The 25012-nt window shown below is 38.9% G+C and overlaps 1 protein-coding gene across 30 annotated transcripts in view; it reads right to left on the bottom strand.

The window, feature by feature from the left end:
* Positions 1 to 25012, bottom strand: part of MAMLD1 (mastermind like domain containing 1) — a 566578-nt gene that overhangs the window by 517384 nt on the left and 24182 nt on the right. The gene's annotated exons all lie outside the window — the stretch shown is intronic.

The following is a 25012-nucleotide window of genomic DNA, read 5'->3' as shown; positions in this document are numbered from 1 at the left end:
GGAAGTCCTAGTAGGGTAAGGGACAGAGTGAGAAGGTTGAAGAGAATTGTGAGTTTGCAGTGAGCCTGTATTTTGCACCCTTGTCCCATGCCACCAAAGTTAGGAGTGGCCTTACCTTTCATCATGCCAAGGAGAAGTATCAAAAGTATGCTGTCTCTGGGCAACAAAGAAAAACAGTCAACTGGGAGATACCACTTGTCCCATTTGTCCCTGCATCAAAGCATATATATCCCTCCCACCATCATCTCCCATGCCAGAAACTGGAACGCTACCTCCTGAGACCCTTCACAATGACACGTCATCAATATTCAATACAACTTCCCCCTTCCATGGACATTTACATGGTGTTTTTATACTCCACTACAATGTCTGGCCCTCAGAAATCATACATTCCACCTTGTTCGTCAGTAGCCAACATCAGACACTGAACAACACCTCCTACCAAGCAATCGCTCATACTCCCTGGCCTAAGGAGGAGGGTGGGATCCTTTGTGTGGACCTGACCCACTAACACAGACTAACACATAGCCAAGAGTCCATAAAACCCCAGCCTTAGGCACTGGTCCACTAACTAGTCACAGAAAATCTATATTCAAATGACCAAACCCACATGAGCAAGCCTGAATTCTTTCCTGTCTTTTATTATTGTAAAGAGAAAGGTTAAAATAAAGATAAACACAAAACCACAAAAATATTGTTTAATTCGAATATTCAACCTGGGGAGCAAACCAGCTAATATATTCCTGAGGCACATTTTTTAAACTTTTACAACACAGAATCATGTATTTAAATCCAATGGTAATATAAGTACATATAAAACAGATACAAACACAGCTGTCTCGTTCAAACAGGCATTGCCAGCCCGGGGTCCTATTCACTTGGGACCTCAATGAGTGATACATATAAGAAGCCCAAGGCAGCTCCAAGAAAGCCCTGGTGTTCCAAGGTGCCCCATTTGAAAATAACCACTGAAACATATGTCACTTTATTATGTCCTGGATTTTTCCTGTCTTTTATTATTGTAAAGAGAAGGGTAAAAATAAATATAAACACAAAACCACAAAAATATTGTTTAATTGGAATACTCAACTTGGGGAGCAAACCAGCTAATGTGTTCCTTTCTTTCTAATCACACTGATTGGCACTCAGGCTTAAGAGAAACAAAAAAATGATCAGATGAAGGAGGTCATGCCATGGTTTCCTGGGGGGTGGGTCACAGAGCTACCAACTGTTTTAATAATGCATCTAAATAAAGCCTCATGACCACTTGAATAATAAAACTGAGTCTGAGTCCTAATTCTGCAGCTAACTCACTCTGTGATGTTAAATAAAGCCCCCTCCCTTCTCTCAGCCTCGGGCATAGAATCCAGAACCCAGGAGGCAGAGGCTGCAGTGAGCCAAGACTGGGTTTGCTCAGCTCTGATGTTCTGGGATTCTATGATATTTCAGAATTCCATATTTAAGTGACAATTCATGGTCATATCATCCATCAAAGACAGATGCTAGAGGAAAATAAAGAAAGGAAACCTTTATGTTGTTCCTGCTGGCATGGTTCCACACTTTGGTTCAGAAGCTTAAAGCATTTTAATAACTTATTCCATTGGATTCACAGCAGAAAAACAAAAAGGAAATTAATCTTGAAGAAATCCTATGTCTCTGCAATCTTTGAATATCTCTTAGTAAGGTTCCAGCTACTTCTGTACATTGGCAGCCCTTACTGATTTCTGGATCCAGAGAGAGAGAGAACAGCATTTGCCTGTTTGGAAGGAGGGAGGTGGTGTTTAGGAAATAAGATCAGGGAGGCAGGGAGGAGGAAGAAGCATTTGCAGTAGTCTAGATAGAGATAAGATAATGAGGACCTGAACCAAGGCTATCTCAATGGAGGAAGAAAGAAAAGGACATATGCGAGAGACATTCAGGAGAACAAACTGACAGGACTGTGCGCTGACTGACATTCCAGAGGAGGAAGGGGAAGATGGCATACATGATGGTGCCACTATCCAAGTTATGACTGAGGATAAAAAAGAGATTTGAGAGGCAAGAAGACAGATTATAGGTTGGACTGTTGATTGTGAGATGTCTGGGTCATCAGGTAGAAATGTCCAGCAAGCCTTTGGTTATACTGGTATAGGCCTAGGCAGGTCAAATGTAACCACAAGATTAACTTGGAGGTCCTCAGCATATAGGGCCCTTGCCTCCTTATAATTATACCACATTGCCTCATTTATTCATTAAAGTACTTGAAGTCCCTCCCAAAAAAATATTTACAGTCCCTACTTACTTTGCTAGGCAAGACGACACATGGGTTAAAATTTGAGGTGGTGGATGCGTTAATTAGCTTGATTTAATCATTCCACATTGTCTTCATAAACTATAACATCACTTTGCACCCCATAAACATATGTAACTACAATTTGCCAATTTAAAATTAAAAAATAAAAGTTTTTTTAGGCCAGGTGCATTGGCTCACACCTGTAATCCCAGCACTTCGGGAGGCCGAGGCAGGTGAATCACCTGAGGTTGGGAGTTCGAGAACAGCCTGACCAACATGGAGAAACCCTGTCTCTACTAAAAAAACAAAAATGAGCCGGGGGTGGTGGCACATGCCTGTAATCCTAGCTACGTGGGAGGCTGAGGCAGGAGAATCGCTTGAACCTAGGAGAGGGAGGTTGTAGTGAGCCGAGATCATATCACTGCACTCCAGCCTGGGCAACAAGAGCGAAACTCTGTCTAAAAAAGTAAATAATAAAAATAAATTTTTTTAAATAATAAGTAAAAACATAGGCATGGTCTCTGTCCCTGTATAGCTTATATTCTAGTGGGGGGAGATGAAACAAGTTTTTTTAAAAAAATGCAAGTATACTTTTAAATTGTGATAAATACTATGGAGAAGACAAATGGGTACAGTGATCAAGAATACTAGGGGTAAAAAGAGAGACTTATCTGAAAAGGCATTTAAACCAAGATTTGAGGGCATTCCTGGAAAGGGAACAGACAACGTGAAGACGTAGAGGCAGGAAGAATTTAGTCACAAGGCAGAGGGATCCACTACCTTGATCTCTGTGCTATGCCTAGAGTACTTGCTGCTGCTGTTACTGATATTTAAATGATAGTGGCTAGGAATGGTGGTTCACACCTGTAATCTCAGCACTTCGGGAGGCCGAGGTGTGTGGATCACGAGTTTAGGAGTTCAAAACCAGCCTGACCAACGTGGTGAAATCCCATTTCTACTAAAAATATGAAAATTAGCTGGGCATAATGGTGCGTGCCTGTAATCCCAGCTACTCAGGAGGCTGAGGCAGGAGAATTTGCTTGAATCGGGACCCAGGAGGCAGAGGTTACAGTGAGCCAAGATTGCACCACTGCATTCCAGCCTGGGCTACAGAGTGAGACTCTGTCTCAAAAAAACAGAAAATGATAGTAATGAAGTACTACAATAAGGCATGATCATAAAATTATACCAAAGCCAAAACACTTAATGCCTATGAAATGGTGTTTAACAATTTTATGTTGTCACTGATGGGGCCGGATACAGATGGTTACATTAGTCAGATGTAATATTAACTTAAGCAAAACTTTAAATAAAATTGCTACAGAGATCTGCATTCCGTTACTAATAGCTCTGATTGCCTAAATCACTAGTATATTGAAGCCACACTGCGCAAAGTCACCATTCTGTAGAGTTTCTGTCAAACACTGTTATTGAGGAAGCAATACTTAAAATAACATTCCTTTTAATGATTAGAGTTGGAAAAAACTGCAGGACTGAAAAAAATTCTACATAGCCATTGGGGAAAAGATAAGTAGGTTGTGTTTTCCAATTCCTTCCTGGTGAGTTTACAGTTATTCCACAGCATGACAGCTAAAATGCCTAAGAAATCACTTACCTGAATCGCAATAATAATTAGTCCCCGATTCTTTATATGTTCACCATGAGTTCTGTTGACCTCACCACAAGGAAAGACTAAGTTTACCCATTTACAGTTCTAAGTATTTATTCCTTACAGGTAAACAAAAGTATCCTGGAGGTTTAACAGTTTCTGGCCAACAGTATGTATTTTAACTAGGATATTTAAGATACATTGGTTGAATAATTAATGTATAAATCTTAGCCAGCTGGGTAAGAAAAATGAAAACATTGTTATAGATATAGATTTAGCTACATTAAAGTCTCTGCTTTTAAGATGAAGTCTCTATTTCAAAAAAGCCAAAATACAGAAATACTCCTGTTTACAGTGTAATTAAAAAGGAAATTAACAAATTGTGTTAATTTGTTATACTTGTAATTTGGCTAAAGACTGTGGTGTTGCAGTATTAACATTTGGGTGTGGGAAAGCATGCAAATGAATCCACCAGCACTTATCAACTCTTCACTTATTTTCTCATTTGTTAAACTATTCAGAAATGTGTAGTCTGACTATAGTAAGACAAAATTAGGGCTATTTTTAATAATTAAGGGCTATTTTTAAAATTAACATTTTAAAGTCTACTGGTAGCCCTTACATCTTTGTCACACACTGCCAAGACCAACAGGGTGGCCAGTTCAGAAGAAGCACTTAATTTTACTGCAGCCCTCAGCAAATAAGCCATGTGTGATTTTGGCAAAGGAGGAAGGTCATCCAGCTTGTTGGTGGTATGTGCGTCACTAGGGGGTCTATCAGCCCTATCAGCGTCCCTGGAACACAGTGAACCTCTAGTTTAGTACTGGTATGTAAGATATTGCATCTCAGAGGTCAAGGAGCACAACTGTTCAACTCTATTCAATTTGCTTCCTGCCATTTCCACAAAGGCTAAAAAGTTGACTGTCTTCAACACTCCTGGCTCTAACAAACAAGCTGGGGAAAGGATCCAAATATTTATAGTTTAATTTTGACTCTCAGGGTTTTCATAGTTTCAACTCAAATACAGAACTTAGGGTGTATTTATTTTTCTCAAGCCAAAAAAGCCAAATGCCAAAGACCACAGAATTATTTTCTATGGTTTAGAACTCACAACTAATGTACTATACATCTGTGCCTCGATGCTCACTGTATATATAAGGAAACTGAGGCACCAAACATTTAGATGACTTGCCTAAGGTTTCATGGCCAATTAGTGGCAGAGCACTGACTAAAACTCAAGCCTCTTGCCCCCTCTCCCACCAACTTCCATGGAGAGCTCTTTCCAGCACACCTCTATATCACCCCGCCAAAAGTGAGACTGCTATAAAATGTCTGGGCAGTGAGCTGTATAGGGTAATTTATTGGTAAAAAAAAAAAAAGATCCACAGGGTTGTAAGTGAACAGACACTCTTAGGCTTTTAAGGAACAGCCTGTTTACTGAGCTGCTCAACCTCCACCTGGGGTCAGAACCAAAGTTCAACAAAGCTGCATTAAGAAAGACACTGCAGGGCCCCTCACAAGGTCGGACACCATGGCTCAAGCATGGTTTGGCTGGCTTAGACTTGGTTCTTATATCTGTTATCACTAACCCTGACCCTATTGCCTATGATCTGGCTCAAGACCAAGACTCTTTGGCTTCTGCCTTGGTTCATTTATATATTCTCACTCTTTCTTCCTCCCTCCCAGCTTTCCTCCCTCCATAGTTCCTGTTCTTCAATCTTTCACCCCACCCTGCCCCTCATCCCAGGATTCAAAGTTCAGGACACCACAGCTGGAGTACACCCTCCCTTGGTCCACTAGCTCTTACAGATGAGAACCAGAAGTGTGGAGTGAGGCAGGAAAAGCAAGAGTATTTAAACATCTTTACTTTTAAAAAAAATCAACTAGAAGGTTCTATAAACTACCCTTTGTCATAGCTATAGTAATAATCAGAAGCTGACCAGGGGCTTTGCAAAGATCTTGAAGGGCCTGCAGAAGCATCAGGAAGATAAAATTTGATTCTACCATAATTAAGACTGAATGTACTTTCTTAAATTCTTGACTTTTCAAGATTTTTCACCTCTATATGGTTTATAGCAACTAATTCCTAGTAGAATATTTTCTAGGTATAAAATTACTATTATTTGAGGTTATTGTATTTGTAATGTTTTTCAAAGAGCCAGAAAGTCACCTCAAGAATCGTAAAGATAATTTCTCATTAAAAATGGCATGAGTGGTGATCTTTCACTTAGAGAAATAAGCTTTCTGTGGGGAAACTTACCAAGAAAATTAGAACTTGTTTAGCAAATGTCTGTTACATTATTGATTGGCACTAAAATAAACACAGAAAAGTATAATTCCATTCATGCCATTTCTAAATTTGTAATAATTCAATCATAGCTGGCATATTTTACCTCTCTTCCATCTATTAAAAAAAAGAACAACAACAGGTTTCTGAGTAAATTAAGAGTATAAACATGAGCTCCTAGGGAATGTTTAACCCAGTTCAGAGAAGAACTCTTTCCAAGCTCTCTAACATTGATTTGCATATAAACAATTAGTGTGCTGATTTCAAATGACCTTTACCTACTCACTGGAGCATACTTGATCAAGGCCTCTACTTGGCAATATTTTGTTGGCTTTTTATAATATCATTTCTGCTTGAAAATAAGAAAAAATTATCTTTTAAGGAGATTGCATTAGAGAACATTTAGAAAATGTCTGTCTATAAATGCCTCATGTAGTAAGACTTGAGGCAGTTTGCCCCATTATTCAGGGTATATAAATCAAGTCTCCACCTAGGATCTAAAATGACCCCCAGTACTTAAAGAAAGTCAAAGGGACAAGTAAAGAAGAAGAAGAAGAAAAAAAAGAAAGTCAAAGGGAAAGACCATGTGCTTGTATTGCTTTCACAATTTAAAAAAATCTAATTTGTAGAAAATTTCAGAAACCAGGTAAAGAAGTGTTCTAGTAACTCAAAGTCTATCTGAGCCATGAAAGGTAACTCAGAGGTCATGAAGGACAACTCAATCCCTGGCAACAAAACCCTCAGCATATGCCCAGAAACCTGGCTTCTGCTTAAGGACATCCAGGGCCTCAGAGTTTCCCATCTCTCAAAGCTCTTCCCATCATCCAATAGTCAAAATATTAGTCTTTCCTTATTTAGGCCAAATCTGTCTCCCTGTAATTCCTACATATTGGTTCAAGTTTCTAGGGGCAGGGGTAAACAATGTTTCTACAGTTCTTTACATAGCGCTTTCCACATACACGTTCTCATTGGACTATCTTAATAATCCTGTGATGCAGTTATTCCTACTATCCTTGTTTCATAGATGAAGACCTGGAGGCTAAGAGAGGCTCAGGAACTACTCAGGGTGGCACAGTGGTAACATGCCAGAGCAGAGCTTGAACTCAGGTTAAAAACAGAGAGAGAGAAACAAGCTGCTTCTGCTTCCCCAGGGGAATAGCCCTTGAAGTTGAAAGGGGATAGAATTATTGAACACGCACTCTCTATACATTCTCTCTGAGAGATGTCTTGCTATTCACTTGGGTTTAAACCGCCTAGACAGAGGGGGCCTGGACCTGTATTTCCAACCTAGACACATCCTGAGTTCCAGAACAAAATAGCTACTTCCTCTCTGAAAGTCCCATAGTACCTCAAATTCAGTAGATTCCAAGCTAAATTTATCCATTTTTAAAGTATTCTGTCTTTACTGTTCATTCCTGAAATTGGTCAAAAATACCACCATCTACTCAGACAGCCATGCCAGAAACCTGGAGAATTACCTTAGACACGTTTCTCTCCCTTTCCAACCCTCTTCACCACATCTAAGAGTTTCACCATTTTGCATTTGCCTCTCCCTCTTTGTCCTCACTGCTATTGCCCTATTCAGTCCACCACATCTCACTTAGATGAATTCGGTGACCTTCAAAACGGTCTCTCAGCATCTAGTAGCATCTCTTTCAAATCTACCTGCCTTCATGTAGATTGTCATCAGAGTGATCCAACATGGCAGTCTATGTCACTCCTCTGCTACCAATCTTCCAGTGACTTCCTATTGCTTCCAAATGTGACTCTCAAACCTAGCTAAGAAAATGCTTATGTTCCCTAGGTGATTTTAATAATTCAGCAATGTGTTGGAACCAATGGTGTATAAGGCAAAGTCTATGTCCTCAATGATCTGAATCTTGCCTATCTCTCTAAGTCATCATTTCTGCCATTTTCCCCTTGGCAAGGAATACTCCAGCAATCCTAAAGGCATACCACACTAGTATGCACTTCTGTGCCCCCACTGGGGCTGATCTCTTCTCAGCCTAGAATGTTATCTCTACCCTTGGCCAATTTCCACTGAACCTTCAAAACTTAACTGAGGTGCCACTTCTTCAGGAAGTCTTTTACAACATTATCAGACTGGATTAGGTGCCCCTCCTGTATGACTCCATAGCATCACAAAAAGTTCTCTATCATGACACTTAGCTTATTGCATTGAAATTATTTGCTCCTATGTCCAACAAGCCTATAAGCTTTCAAAACAAAGGAACATGTTTATTCATCACTGATAAGTACCTGTCACTTAATAGGTGCTTAGTAAATGTTCACCTAAAACGGACATAATTTCAAGTGTAGGCTCTACACTTGCCTAGCTATAGAGTTGAATTTTAAGAAACTCAATTCAACTGCTTAGACCTCAGTTCACCAAACTGTAAAATAGGCACAATAAATCCCTATGTTCAACCCAGTGTGGTGGCTCATGCCTGTAATCCCAGCACTTTCAGAGGCTGAGGCAGGATGACTGCCTGAGGCCAGGAGTTCAAGACATGCTAGGGCAACCCTATCTCTGCAAAAAACAAAAACAAAACAAAACAGCCAGGCATTAGTGATGGTGCATCCCCTTAGTCCTAGCTACTTAGGAGGCTGAAGCAGTAGGATCACTTGAAGTGAGCTATGATCGCACCACTGCACTCCTACATGGGCAAGAGAGAGAAACTGCCCCTCTAAAAAACAAAACAAAACAAAAACCTCCATGTTCATTCATACACCAAACTATGATTACTAAGGGACAGGCACTAGCTTGTGTGAAGATTTAATAAATCGAATAATGCATGTGAGGGTTTTTGTAAACTGTCACATAGTATTATAAAGTTATTTCTGCAATTTTAGCTTCTGCTTAGTGTCTCAGCCAGAAATAATTTCATTCCACAAAGCCAAAGTCTACTAAGCTCTAGTCTCCATTAGGCTCACCAAGGTAGCAGAGGAAGAAAGCCATGTGAACAAATATGAACCTAAACGAGTCAATCCTTCAAGATGGATTCCAAGTGGCTAACTAGGCCTAAATTTAAAATATGGCCAGGCAGCCATTTGCTGACTAGAGGTCACATGCATACTCTGAGTTTCCCCAAAACTCCCACCTCTCTTTAACATTGAGACTTTCAGAGCTCACCTGTACCAACCAATTTGGGCTTAGCTGTATTTACCAATCAGAACTCAGCTGCATCAACCAACTAGAACTAAGCCCATTTCAATCTTTTATTTGCGTAAATAAACCTGATTAGGAACTCAGGCAGAAATTTTTGCTATAAAACCCAAACACTCCCTTTGTTCCCTGAAACATATCTTCCTTTTATATGAAAGGCTGTGTCTCTTGAGTTTGCAAACTGTTCACTGGAATAAAGTATCTTTCCTCCAAATTCCTTTTCAGAAAAATTCCTGTTAAGTGGCTTTTTTTCACAGCCACTTAACTCAACAGGAACTGCACTGGCCTAAACGAGACAGGAAGTGCACTCTGGGAAAGCATAAAACAGTAAAAAGCCACTTTGGCAGAGACAGTGCTAATTTCCCAAGACAGAGGCTTCACAGGTAAGCACTACTGAGGAAAGGTCACTGAGCTCCAATCCTTCTCCTCACTGACACCGGCCCTAACTGGTAGTCAGATTTCCACAGTAAAGGGTGTGGATCCTGGTAGAACAGGCTAAACTGAGCTAAAAAGCTGACTTCCAAAGGCTCATCCAGGTCTTCTTGGAGCCTGTCAATTCAGGTGAGTACTGAGCCCTGAGATTATCCTGGGGAGGTCACTCCCAGGGGCAGTTTTAAAGTTTAGTCCCACAGAGCTGAGGGAAACCAAATTGATTTGTTTGCCCTAAGGAATTTGAGCCTAGAGCCTAGAGCCCTGCACTGTTCTTTATCAAACTACACTGCTATCCCTGACTGCTTGTATTCTGTAGGCCTAGATGGGACCATAACCTTCCCAAAGTCCTTGGACTAGAGGTTCCTGGGCCTGTTTGAGGCTCTCACCCTCTGCTATAGAATTGCTCATCCTCTTGGGGTAAGTTCTAGTCTGAAGGTTGATTCTAAGAATCCCAAGCACTACAGGGATCTATCAATAACACCATGTGACATCATACACAGGTCACTAAAGGAATCTGCTCTCTCATTGCTCCAAAAGTGACTACTAAAGCAGGAGAGCTATCAGAAGTTATGCCAAGAGCCAAGCAAAGAAGGGCTAGAAGCAACTCCTTTAAATACAGAGCTCCCAGAAAGTATGTAAATCCACATTCATAAGAACCTAAAGCAGGTTCTTATCTACCATCCCTTTTGGATTCCAGCCATGTAATCCTGTCTACCTCCAAGAAATCTCAAATGGTGGTTCACTAAGTAAATAAGGCAGGAAGAAGCGTCTGAGCAGAAGGAACACATTAAAATACATAGAAGAATGTTTCTGGAGTGACAAGAGACAAAGCTGAAGTAGTAGGCAGGAAGCAACTCAATACGACAGGCTAAGGAGCTTAACCCATATCCTTTAGAAAAGTAAGTAGCCACCAGGGAGACTGTAAATATCATACTTGTTCTTGTTTTGATTTGTTCTTTGCAGTGAAACGGCATAACTAAATTTTCAGTTTAGAAATTCACTTTGTGTCAGTAGATTTCTTGAAGGGGGTAAGTGGGGCATGGTAAGAGACTAGACAGAAAGGCAAGATTGAAGATCACTGAAATAGTCTAAATGAGAGATGATAAAAGTTTGGACAAAGAAGCAGCATGGGGATAAAGCAGAGAATTAAAGAGAGTTTTAGAATAGTACTGACTTGTTGAATAGTACTGACTTGGCTTTAGCGGGGAGGAAGAAAGGAGGAATAACAGTCAGATGTATATCCTGAGAACCCCAGATGGATGGTCTTGCTATTGACTGGAAATATGAGGGGAGGAACAAGTTTGGGGGCAGCTAGGGTGGAGAGAGTTAAGTCTGGACATCTATCCAACTGCACATCTATTCTATAAATGTCCATCTATCCAGTTGGACATCTGTCCTGAAGATAGTTTGATATATGTGTCTGAAGTTCTCAAAAGATTCCAAGTCTAGAAATATTTATTTGGGAATTATATGTGTGTCTTGAGATTACATACAAATAGCCAAGGAAGAAGGTATACATTGATTTGTAAAAGACTGTGGACAGTTGGTGGTGGCTCATGCCTGTAATTGTACACTTTGGAAGGCTGAGGCAAGTGGATTGTTTGAGCTCAGAAATTCAGGAGTTCAAGAAAAGCCTGGGCAACATAGTGAAATCCTTTAGCCGGGCATGGTGGTGTGTGCCTATGGAACTGGCTACTCAGGAGGCTGAGGTGGGAGAATCACTTGAGCCCAGGAGGCAGAGGTTGCAGTGAGCTGAGATCGTGCAGACTGCACTCCAGCCTGGATGACAGAGTGAGACCCTGTCTCAAAAAAAAAAAAAGAGAATCATCAATAAAAACATAGGTATTTTAAGGGGCATATAAGAATAACCTGAAATAAAATGATCAAAGATAGGAGAACAAGAAGAGTAAGGGATCAAAAAGTCAGAAGAGGATCAAGAAGGTGAGAATACAAAGTAAAGAAAAATCATATGCAAAATATTATGAAAGTAATGTAAAACTTGGCAACAAATTGACTCGTTCCTATCTAATTTCTCTTACATGCAAATAGAATGCCAAATTGAAAGTCTAGATGATTAGAAGAGCAGTCATAGATTAACAGAAATAGGGAAAACAGAGGAATGATAAATTGAGAGGAAAGATGATGAATTTCAGTTGTGATACACTGATTCTGCAATTAGGACATTAATGGCTAGGAAACAGATGGGAAACTGTGACAATCTTAGGAGAAAGGTCAGAGTTGGAAGAAAATACTGGAAATCATCTGCACAAAGGTGTTAGTGAAATCCATGAAATTCCCATGGAAAAGAATATTAAAAGTAAAGAGGCAAAGAAGATATACAAATGGCTAATAAGCACATGAAAATATGTTCAATGTCATGAGTCATTAGGGAAATAAAAATCAATCATAATGAGACCACCAGCTCACACCCACTACAGTGGCTATAATAAAAAAAATACTGATGATAATAAGCATTGGTGAGGATATGGAGAAAATGGAACCCTTCTATACTGCTAGTGACAATGTAAAGTGCCACCAGCAATGCAGGAGGCATGGCAATGTAAAATCGTGCAGCCACTTTGGAAAAGTTGTTCCGTTTCTCAGAGTTAAACATTGAGTTATAATATGACTCACCAATTCCACTGCTGGATATCTACTCAAGAGAAATGAAAACATATATTCCCAAAATAACTTCTACCGAATGTTCATAACAACATTATTTACAATAGCCAAAAGGACTCAAGTGTCCATCAAGTGATAAATGAATAAACAAAATGTGGTATATCCATATGATGAAATATCAGCCATAAAAAGGAACTGGGCTTTATTAAAATTAAACCAAAAACCTTATGCTCTGTGAAAGGCACTGTCAAAAGAATGAAAACAGAATCCAGAGTATGAGAAATATTTTCAAAACACATATCTGATAAAGGATTTGTATCTATCATATACAAAAAGAAAACAATCAATTTAAAAATGGGAAAAATGTCTAAACTGACATCACATAAAAGAAGATGTAGAGACGTTAAATAAGCATGTAAAAAGATGCTCAACATCATATGTCATCAGGGAACTGCATATTAAAACAACCATGAAATACTACTGCATACCTATTAGAATGGTAAAAATCCAAACAACTTACAACATCAAATGATGGCGAGGATGTAGAGCAACAGGAACTCTTATTCACTGCTGGTTGGAATACAAAATGATACAGCCACTTTGGAAGATAGTTTGGCACTCTTACAAAGATAAACATAGTCTTACTATACAACTCAGCATCACGCTCACTGCTATTTACCTAAATCAGGTGAAAACTTATGTGCCCACAAAAACCTGCACACAAATGATTGCAGCAGCTTTATCCATAATTGTCCCAAATTGGAAGTAACCAAGACATTTTTTAAAAGGTGAATGGACAAAGAAACTGTAGTAAATCCATACAATAGAATATTATTTAGCCATAAAAGAAATGAGCCATTAAGCCAAAGAAAGACAGGGAAGAAGCTTACATGCATATTACTTAGTGACAGAAGCCTGTCTGAAGAGATTACATGCTGTATGAAGCCTGTCTGAAGAGATTACATGCTGTATGATTCCAATTATACAACATTCTGGAAAAGGCAAATCAAAAGATCAGTGGTTGCTAGGGGTTCACAGGGATGAGGGAAAGACTACCCTAAAAGTTCCCTCTGTTTTACCTTTTCATCAAAACTACTTTGTATAATACCATAATAGTAAATACATGACGTTAGACATTTGTCAAAATCCGCACAACTATACAACACAAACAGTGAACCCAAATGTATGAACTTTAGTTAATAATAATGTGTCAATATCAGTTCATTGATTATAACACATGTACCACGTCAATGCATGATGTCTGTGGGCAAAACTATGGTCAGGAGTGGAGAGGAGGGGAGTATATGGGAACTCTCTGTACTATCTGCTCAATTTTCTGTAAACTTAAAACTGCTCTAAAAAATAGTCTGTTAATTAAAACCAAAAACTTAAAAGAGAGAGAGAATAAAGTGTTGCTACATGCTACAGTATGGATGAACCCTGAAAACATTATGCTAAGTGAAAGAAGGCAGCCATTAAAGACCATATAGTATGTGATCCCATTGATATGAAAGGTCCAGAATAGGGGAATTCTATGGAGACAGAAAGTAGATGAGCAGTTAGCTAGGGCTAGTGGGAGGAATTAAGGAGAAATGGAGGGTGGGGTTTCTTTCTGGGGTTTTGAAAATGTTATACAATTTATTGTGATAGTTGAGGTGATGGTCTAGATCTCTATGAATATACTAAAAATCATTTTAAGTATGTGACTTGTATGCATATCTCAAAACTGTAAAAATGGTAATGAATTTGAAAATCTCAATAAAATGGACAATTTTCCAGGAAAATTAGCTAACTGGAATCACAAAGAAGTAGAAAACATGAGGAAAAGTAGGCTATTACACAGTTTCTTCCAATGTTTGTTACAGCGCCTAGACAGCTTTCTGAGCAAGTTCTTATTTAGCTTACAAGAAACAGGTAATTTCCATGCTCTAAAAGCAGTTCTCATTACAGAGTAAAAGAAGGAATAAGCCCATTCATCTTATAAAACTAAAGTTATCCTGATCATAAAACCTGATGAACATACACACAAATATACAAAGAAAGAAAACTGAAGACTAACGTCACTTAGAAATATAGATGCAAAAATCCTAAATGAAATGCCAGCAAGCCAAATGTAGCAAGACATTATAAGCAAGGAGGAATTATTCCAGGAGTGCAATTTACTAAAGTCTAGACATGTAATTCATCACAACAATCAGTTGAAAGAGAAAACCTAAACAAATTACAAGAAATTAATATCTTAAATTTATTTTTAAAATCTGTTAATAAATAAGGAAAAACCTATACCAAAGTATAAAATTGAGCAAAAAAGAAAAAAAAGTTCAATTTTGCTAGTAACTAAAAAAATGTTAATTTTAAAATATAATCAATTATTTGTAGTCAAGTTGGCAAAATACTCAGTAATATCAAGAATTTGGAAAACAAAAAGGATATACCAATATTCTGCCTCTCAGATAAGAATTGTCACAGGAACATTTAGCAATACCCTTGAAAAGCCTTAAAAAATAACATACAGGTGAAACCAACAGTTGCACATCTAGAAATTTCTTCACAGGGAACAATCAAGGACTTGCAAAGACATAGCCACAGAGTACTTACCGCTGCATTGTTTATAGTAGAGAAAAACAGAAAGTAACTGAAATGTTCAGCATTAGAAGACCGATCAAATAAATTCTGGTATTTTTATTCAATAAAATACCATGTAACCAGTGAAGGTAAAAGAGAAAAATAAACTTAGATATTCTGAATACACTCAGTAAAAAGCTTATGAAAGAGCATGTAGAATTCAGAGTAAAGAAAGCTGGGTGATTATAATAAAATGCTAATAGTGGCTATCTCTGAGTGGGAAGAATACAAGTAACTTACATGTTGTCTTTTTTGTATATCTGTGATTTTGTACATGTTTTAATAAACGTATTTTTTTGGTAAAGAAAAATACAATCAGAGTGTATTTTAATGTATGTACTCTTAATTAAAGTTTTACTGCTAGAATTTATCTTTAAAATCAGGCATTCACAAGATTTATGTAGGGAACACACATTATAACAGCAAAAAAAGGAAACCAACTAAACGTCTAGCAATAACAATCATAAAGTATGAAATAATTATGGCTATACAATGGAATACTAGGCAACAATTAAAAATCATGATGTAGAAGAACATATAATAACAAAGAAAATTAAGGAAAATTGCAGATTATAAAATGTTAAATACAAAATGAGGCTAATTTTTTTATACGTTTTTAATTTTTAAAATTTTTAATTTAAAAAACATATACAATTAGTAAGTGTATATATTTATGGGATATAATTTTTAAAAATAAAACTATCTAGAAAAAATACTGAAGGGAAATATGCAAAAATGGATATTAACTATAGTTCTCCCTAAGCCAAGGAACCACCGGCAATTTATTTATTTTCACCTTTCTGCATTTCACAAATTTTCTACAATAGATTTTAAACTTTAGAAAAATTTCAATTTGCATTTGAGGAGCAAGGAGTGAGAAAAGGTATAAAAGCATAATAATTCTCTCTGCTGCCATTATACTAGGCATTTATAGTACCCTATAACTGAATGCAATAATTGATCCTGTATAAATGGGAAGAACATGGATTAAAACAAATGAGAAAAGTGACAATGTACTAATATGTTATCTGCGTAATTTTTAAAGCATAAACATAAATCTGGAAACCAACATATTATGAGGTTAAGAATGGTTAATTCTTATTGGTAGGGATGTGGGTAATGGTTAATTTTGTGAGTGTGATTTTCTATTTTTTTTTTTTATTTTTGAAAAATAAAAAAAAAAGACAAAAATTAAAACCAGGATGGATCCAAGATGGCCGATTAGGAGCAGCTCAGGATTGCAGCTCCCAGCAAAAGCGTGGAGGGTGAGTGGACGCCGCATTTCCAGACAGATTTTTATTGCCCACAGACCAGGAGATTCCCAGGCGGAGGAGCTGATGGGTCGCCAGCATGGCTATTTTGGCTGGCGTGGCAGGTCTCCACACAAAATACATGGGTCCAGGCACCATTTTAGCTGGCAATTGGAGCTCTTGGGAGACAGAGTCGCCAATTCAACTGATAAAAAAGGGGACAAACAGGGAGCCAGGCCAGGAGATTCCCAGGCAAAAATGCACCATGAATCTCAGCATGGCTGTTTCAACCAGTGCAGTGGGTCACCACATGGGAAATCACACAGATCCCGGCACCTTTTCAACAGGCGACTGGAACACCTGGGAGACAGAGTCACCTGTTCAACTGAAAAAAAAGGGGGCCTGAGGCAGGGAACCAGGTGATCAGGCTCGGCTGGTCCCACCCCCACAAGGAAACAGCAATCTGAAATGCTCTGGATTGAGAGTTTCACAGCAAGCACAGCAGAACCTGCAGAACCTGGGACAGTCCAGCTCTGTGGGGGAGGGGTGTCCACCATACCTAGGCAGTCCACCACTACAGAGGTAGTCCACCATTGCCGAGGCAGCCCACCATTACAGAGAGTCCGCCATTACAGAAGTTAGCCACCAATGCTGAGGCAGTTCTAACTATACCTGTGTAAACAGGACTGCAGGGAAGTTCACAGAGCAGCTGGGCGGAGCCCACAGCAGATCAAAAAAGTCTCTATGGGTAGACTGTAACTAGGCTTCATCCTCGCTGGGCAGGGAAGCCCTGATAAAAGGCAGCAGCACAACAGAAACTTATACATAAAGCCCTAACTCCCTGGAACAGAGCACCTGGGAAAAAAATAAAAAAAAATTTAAAAAGGCGTTTATGAGTTCTGCTGCAGCAGACTTAAACATACCTGCCCAACAGCTCTGAATGAACAACAGAGCTCACAGCTCAGCACTTGCACTCCTATAAAAGACAGAATGTCTCCTCAAGGAGCTCCCTGACCCCCATATATACAAAGAGTCACCTCATAAGGGAGAGCTCAGACTGATATCCGGTGGGTATCCTTCTGGGACAAAGATAGCAGAAGAAGAAATTGGCAGCAACCCTTACTGTTCTGCAGCCACTGCAGGTGATCCCCAGGCAAGCAGGACCTGGAGTGGACCTCAGCAGTCCTACAGCAGAGGGGCTTGACTGTTAGAAGGAAAACTAAGAAACAGAAAGAAATAGCTTCATCATCACCAAACTGGACGTCCACTCAGAGACCCAATCTGAAAGTCAACAATTACAAAGATGACAGGCAGATAAATCCACAAAGATTGGAAGAAACCAGTGCAAAAAGGATGAAAATACCCAAAACCAGAACGCCTCTCCTCCTACAAGGGATCACAACTCCTCACCAGCAAGGGAGCAAGGCTGGATGGAGAATGAGTGTGATGAATTGACAGAAACAGGCTTCAGAAGGTGGGTAATAAGAAACTTCTCTGAGCTAAACAAACATGTTCTAACCCAATGCAAAGAAAATAAGAACCTTGAAAAAAGATTTGACAAAGTGCTAACGAGAATAAACAGTTTATAGAGGAATATAAGTGAATTGATGGAGCTGAAAAACACAACACAAGAACTTCATGAAGCATACACAAGTTTGAACAGCCAAATTAACCAAGCAGAAGGAAGGATATCAGAGGTCAAAGATCAACTCAATGAAACAAAACAACGCAAGATTAGAGGGAAAAAAGGGTAAAAAGAAATGAACAAAGTCTCCAAGAAATATGGGACTATGTGAAAAGACCTAAACTACATTTGATAGGTGTACCTGAATGTGACGGAAAGAATGAATCCAAGCTGGAAAATACTCTTCAGGATATTATCCAGGAAAAGTTCCCCAACCTAGCAAGGCAGGCCACCATTCAAGTCCAGGAAATACAGAGAATGCCACGAAGACATTCCTCAAGGAGGGCAACCCCAAGGCACACAATCGTCAGATTCACCAGGGTTGAAAGGAAGGAGAAAATACTAAGGGCAGCCAGAGAGAAAGGTCAGGTTACCCACAAAGGGAAGCCCATCAGACTCACAGAAGATCTCTCAGCAGAAACCCTACAAGCCAGAAGAGAGTGAGGGCCAATATTCAACATCCTTAAAGAAAAGAACTTTCAACCTAGAATTTCATATCCAGCCAAACTAAGCTTCATAAGTGAAGGAAAAATAAAGTCCTTTATGAACAAGCACATACTCACAGATTTCATCACCACCAGGCCTGCTTTACAAGAGCTCCTGAAAGAAGCACTAAACATAGAAAGAAACAACCAGCACCAGCCACTCCAAAAACATACCAAATGATAAAGAGCATTGACACAATGAAGAAACTGCATCAACTAATGGGCAAAACAGCCAGCTAGCATCAAGATGGCAGAATCAAATTCACATATAACAATATTAACCCTAAATGTAAATGGGCTAAACACCCCAATCAAAACACACAGACCGGCAAATTGGATAAAAAGACAAAACCCATCAGTGTGCTGTATCCAGGAAACCCATCTCACATGCAAGGATACACAAAGGCTCAAAATAAAGGAATGGAAGATTTACCAAGCAAATGGAGAGCAAAAGAAAGCAAGAGTTGCAATTCTCGTCTCTGATAAAATAGACTTTAAACCAAAAAAGATCAAAAGAGACAAAGAAGGACATTACATAATGGTAAAAGGATCAATGCAACAAGAAGAGCTAACGATCCTAAAAGTATACGCACCCAATAAAGGAGCACCCAGATACATAAGGCAAGTTTGTAATGACTTACAAAGAGACTTAGACTCCCACACAATAACAGTGGGAGACTTTAACACCCCATTGTCAATATTAGATAGATCAATGAGACAGAAAATTAACAAGGATATCCAGGACTTGAACTCAGACCTGGACTAAGCAAACCTAATAGACATTTACAGAACTCTCCACCCCAAATCCACAGAATATACATTCTTCTCAGCATCACATCACACCTGCTCTAAAATTAACCACATAATCGGAAGTAAATCACTCCTCAGCAAATGCAAAAGAACGAAAATCATAACAAACAGTCTCTCAGACCATAGTGCAATCAAGTTAGAACTCAGAATTCAAAAACTAACTCAGAACCATACAGCTTCATGCAAATTGAACAACTTGCTCTTGAATGTTAACTGGATAAACAATGAAATGAAGGCAGAAATAAAGATGTTCTTCGAAACCAGCAAGAATGAAGAATCTCTGGGATACATTTAAAGCAGTGTCTAGAGAAAAATATATAGCAATAAATGCCCACATGAGAAGCAAGGAAAGATCTAAAATCGACACCCTATCATCAAAATTGAAAGAGCTAGAGGAGCAAGATAAAAAAAAACTCAAAAGCTAGCAGAAGACAAGAAGTAACTAAGATGAGAGCAGAACTGAAGGAGACAGAGACACAAAAAAGCCTTCAAAAAAATCAATAAATCCAGGAGCTGGTTTTTTGAAAAGATCAACAAAATAGACCACTAGCCAGATTAATAAAAAAGAAAAGAGAGAATAATCAATAGATGCAATAAAAAATGATAAAGGGGACATCACCACAGATTCCACAGAAATTCAAACCATCATCAGAGATTATTACAAACAACTCTATGCACATAAACTAGTATAAACATGGAAGAAATGGATAAATTCCTGGATACTTGCATCCTCCCAAGCCTAAACCTGGAAGAAATAAAAACCCTGAATAGACCAATAACAAGGGCAGAAGCTGAGGCATCAATTAAGAACCTACCACCCCAAAAAAGCCCAGGTCCAGATGGGTTCACAGCCAATTTCTACCAGATATACAGAGAGGAGCTGGTACCATTCCTTCTGAAACTATTCCAAACAATACAAAAAGAGGGAATCCTTCTCAAATAATTGTATGAGACCAACATCATCCTGATACCAAAACCTGGCAGAGACTCAGCAAGAAAAGAAAACTTCAGGCCAATATCCATGATGAACACAGATGCAAAAATCTTCAATAAAATACTGGCAAACCGATTGCAACAGCACATCAAAAAGCTTATCCACCATGATCAAGTAGGCTTCATCCCAGGGATGGGAGGTTGGTTCAACATATGCAAGTCTATAAACGTAATTCACCACATAAACAGAACCAAAGACAAAAACCATATGATTATCTCAATAGATGCAGAGAAGGCCTTTGACAAAATTCAACAGCCCTTTATGCTAAAAACCCTCAATAAACTAGGTATTCATGGAACATATCTCAAAATAATAAAAGTTATTTACAACAAACCAACAGCCAATATCATACTGAATGGCAAAAACTGGAAGCATTCCCTTTGAAATCTGGTACTAGACAAGGATGCCCTCTCTTACTACTCCAATTCAATATAGTATTGGAAGTTCTAGCCAGAGCTATCAGGCAAGAAAAAGAAATAAAGGGTATTCAAATAGGAAAGGTGGAAGCCAAATTGTCTCTATTTGCAGACAACATGATTGTATATTTAGAAGACACCACTGTCTCAGCCCAAAATCTCCTGAAACTGATAAGCAACTTGAGCAAAGTCTCAGGATACAGAATCAATGTGCAAAAATCACAAGCATTCCTATACACCAATAACGACTTAAAGAGCCAAATCAAGAACAAACTATCATTCACAATTGCTACAAAAAGAATAAAATACCCAGGAATACAACTAACAAGGAATGTAAAGGACCTCTTCAAGGAGAACTACAAACCACTGCTCAACAAAATAAGAGAGGACAAAAACAGATGGAGAAACATTCCATGCTCATGGTTAGGAAGAATCAATATCATGAAAATGGCCATACTGCCCAAAGCAATTTACAGATTCAACGTTATCCCCATGAAGCTACCAATGACCTTCTTCACAGAACTGGAAAAAAAACACCTTCAACTTCATATGGAATCATAGCAAAGTCAATTCTAAGCAAAAAGAACAAAGCTGGAGGCATCACACTACCAGACTTCAAACTATACTACAAGGCTACAATAATCAAAATAGCATGGTACTGGTACCAAAACAGAGATACAGACAAATGGAACAGAATAGCAGCCTCAGGAGCAACACCACACATCTACAGCCATCTGATCTTTGACAAACCTGACAAAAACAAGCAATGGGGAAAGGATTCCCTGTTTAATAAATGGTGTTGGGAAAACTGACTAGCCATGTGCAGAAAGCAGAAACTGGACCACTTCCTGACACCTTACACTAAAATTAACTCCAGTTGCATTAAAGACTTAAACATAAGACCTAACACCATAAAAACCCTAGAAGAAAATCTAGGCAAAACCATTCAGGACATAGGCACAGGTGAGGACTTCATGACCAAATCAACAAAAGCATTGGCAACAAAAGCCAAAATAGACAAATGGGACCTAATCAAACTCCACAGCTTCTGCACAGCAAAAGAAACAGTCATTAGAGTGAATCGGCAACCAATAGAATGGGAAAAAAATTTTGCAATCTACCCATCTCACAAAGGGCTAATATCCAGAATCTACAAAGAACTAAAACAGATTTACAAGAAAAAAACAAACGAGCCCATTTGAAAGTGGGTGAAGGATATGAACAGACACTTTACAAAAGATGACATACATGAGGCCAACAAACCTATGAAAAAATGCTCATCATCACTGGCCATTAGAGAAATGAAAATCAAAACTACCTTGAGATACCATCTCATGCCAGTTAGAATGGTGATCATTAAAAAATCTGGAGAAAACAGATGCTGGAGAGGATGTGGAGAAATAGGAACACTTTTACACTGCTGGTGTATTAGTTCAACCATTTTTTACAGCACTTTTACACTGCTGGTTAATTAGTTCAACCATTGTGGAAGACAGTGTGGCAATTCCTCAAGGACCTAGAAATAGAAATTCCATTTGACCCAGCAATCCCATTACTGGGTATATATACAAAGGATTATAAATCATTCTACTATAAGGACATATGCACACAAATGTTCATTGCAGCTCTGTTTACAATAGCAAAGACCTGGAACCAACCCAAATGCCCATCGATGATAGACTGGACAGGGAAAATGTGGCACATATACACCATGGAATACTATGCAGCCATAAAAAAACGATGAGTTCGTGTCCTTTGTAGGGACATGGATGAACCTGGAAACCATCATTCCCAAACTGACACAAGAATAGAAAATCAAACACTGCATGTTCTCACTCATAGGTGGGTGAACAATGAAAACACACAGATACAGCAAGGGGAGCATCACACACTGGGGTCTGTCAGGGGGAAACAGGGGAGGGACAGCAGGGGGTGGGGAGTTGGGGAGAGATAGCATGGGGAGAAATAGGTGATGGGGGGAAGGCAGCAAATCACACTGCCACGTGCAAGAACAATCTTGCATGTTCTTCACATGTATCCCAAAACCTAAAATGCAATAAAAAAAATTAAAACCAAATGAGAGACCTATAAATATTTTCACTCGCTGGTGTTGGGGCAGTATGAGTACACTTCATCCTGTGCCTGAGACTGTGGGAGGAGCCCAGTCAGTCCCTGGGATGGGAGGGAACATTCATGACCACTAGTTTCCTCTCCTGGTCTTAGAGGCTGAACACTGGTACACTCTCAATGAAATAATACGGGGATGTTAGTGTCTGTATTCACTGCATGCCAGGGAGTCCCTGATCCTATGCCAGCAACCCCATAAATCAGGCTTATGGACCCCTAAACCTTCAGAGCTCCCAGTCAGCAAACTTCTCTCCCATGCCATGGCCCTCTATTCTGGCTTTCTGCACCCTGCCATGAGACTGGGAACTCCCGGAGGGCAGGGCCTGCAGTTTAGCTCAAAGCTTGCCTCTATGACTACCCCAGTGTCTTGCATAGAGTAGATATTGAATGAACATTTATGAGACTTTGAAAGGTAGGCAGGTATGAAATATCATCTTGCTGCATGACTTGGGAATAGAGGAACATGGATACTAGCATGTATCCATGAAGCCTTTCATCCTCTCAGGAAAAGCAGAACCCAGTCCATGGCTACTTCTTGAAGTACGCAGGAGTGCAGTAGTCTCATGGATGAGAATACCACCTAGTGGCATGGATGTGGTAGTCTCATGGCAGTGATGAAAGCAGGTCAAGAAAGAAATTAAACCTGTTTCAAACAGATCTTTGAAATAAAGATACGCAAACCATCACAATAAGTGGAAACAGTGGGGACCAGATGAAGTGTCTGTATAAAGGCATGGCAGCTACAAAGTCAATATAGCATCAATATACAAATTTACCTGTGATGTAATAGGTTTCCTTTGTTTCAAACTGAAGGAAGATGTTCCATCTTACTGCCAAGGGCTTACAAATTAACCCTGAGGGTCAGAGTTCATGGTACTTACTCAAGGTTCCCGTGGATACTGTTGTGGTCCCATAATGTTAAAATCATTCTATCATCTGTATGAGTACATTACTGGGAGATGATGGAATTTGTTGATCATAAGAAGTATATAATGGGAAAAACCTCCTTTGCTAAAGCTTCATGTAATGAAAGTTATGAAAAAAACTTTTTCATAAAAGCAAACTAATTTTTCACTAAAGATAAAATAATTATTTAAATGTTTAAAGAAACAATTTTTTTCATTAAAGCAAATTAATTATTTAAATATTACAGAGTGTCTCCAGGTACTGACTAGTGTTCTTAGAAAAAAACTTTTAAGAACAGAAAAATTCAGACCAAAAGAACACAGCCCTTATCTTTCCCCCTTCAAATATAAGCCAGATAGTGGCTGTGAAACTTAGTGCAGGGAAATCCCTCCATTTTCAATAACATCAAAATGGAATCATTGCTCAAGTTCACACATACCAGGTCTGAAAGGACATGTGGGTTAAATTTCTCACACTTGGTCTGTTTGAAATGATGCTCTTGCTTTCGGTAAGATCAACTAAAGATAGTTACTCTGGACTTAAGAGCTTCATGGAACAACATAGACTTGATTCTCCCAAAAGTACTTTATGCAGCTTGAGTAGTCCATTCCTAACAAGTGCCTTTGGAAGTCAAGGCAAACGATTTTTTTAAAAACTTGAGCTGTAAAAGATTTTAACCAGTATAACTAGACAGCCTGTGGATTCAAGAGGTAAGAGCTTATCTGCTTTTAAAAGCTGGCGCAATAAAAGAGTTCACAATAAAGTTGGATAACCGCCATAACATCTTTTATGGAAACTGTTGCAAGTTTCTAAACTGATCTTTCTGTTTTCACTTGTCCTAATTTGGCCAAACCCACAGATCTTAGCACAGGCTCATAATTCTACCATTATGATCCTGTGCTTCAGCCAAACTAAATTTCTCACTGTTTAACTGTATCAATACTTTTTTTACTTCTCTAGCAGTGAAAAAAATTGAGTCACCCCAAAAGGTTGTTAGGATCATTCTCAAGTACTATAAAAACCCTGTCCAGAAAAAACATATCCTTAGACATGCTGTCACATAAGACTCTGCCTTTACAAATACAGATCTATGGAGGGTGAGTCAAGAGTTTATACCTCTCTGCACCTGACCTGGGTTGTTTTATTCCTTGTTATGCTACTGACTAATCCACTGCTTCCCAAACATTTTTGGAGTTTTGACATTTCACTGGTTCTAAGCAAAACAATTGTTTGTATTGTTTTTATAAAATGTACCTAGCCTACCCCCAAGAATGTTGTAACTTTTCAAAAAAAAATTAAAGTTAATTAAAGTGAATTTGGCTTTGAG

This window comes from Callithrix jacchus, chromosome X (genome assembly GCF_049354715.1).
Source record: "Callithrix jacchus isolate 240 chromosome X, calJac240_pri, whole genome shotgun sequence".
NCBI classification, from domain to species: Eukaryota; Metazoa; Chordata; class Mammalia; order Primates; family Cebidae; genus Callithrix; species Callithrix jacchus.
Note: the sequence above shows the minus strand (reverse complement) of the source record. Positions and strands in the feature narration are given on the sequence as shown.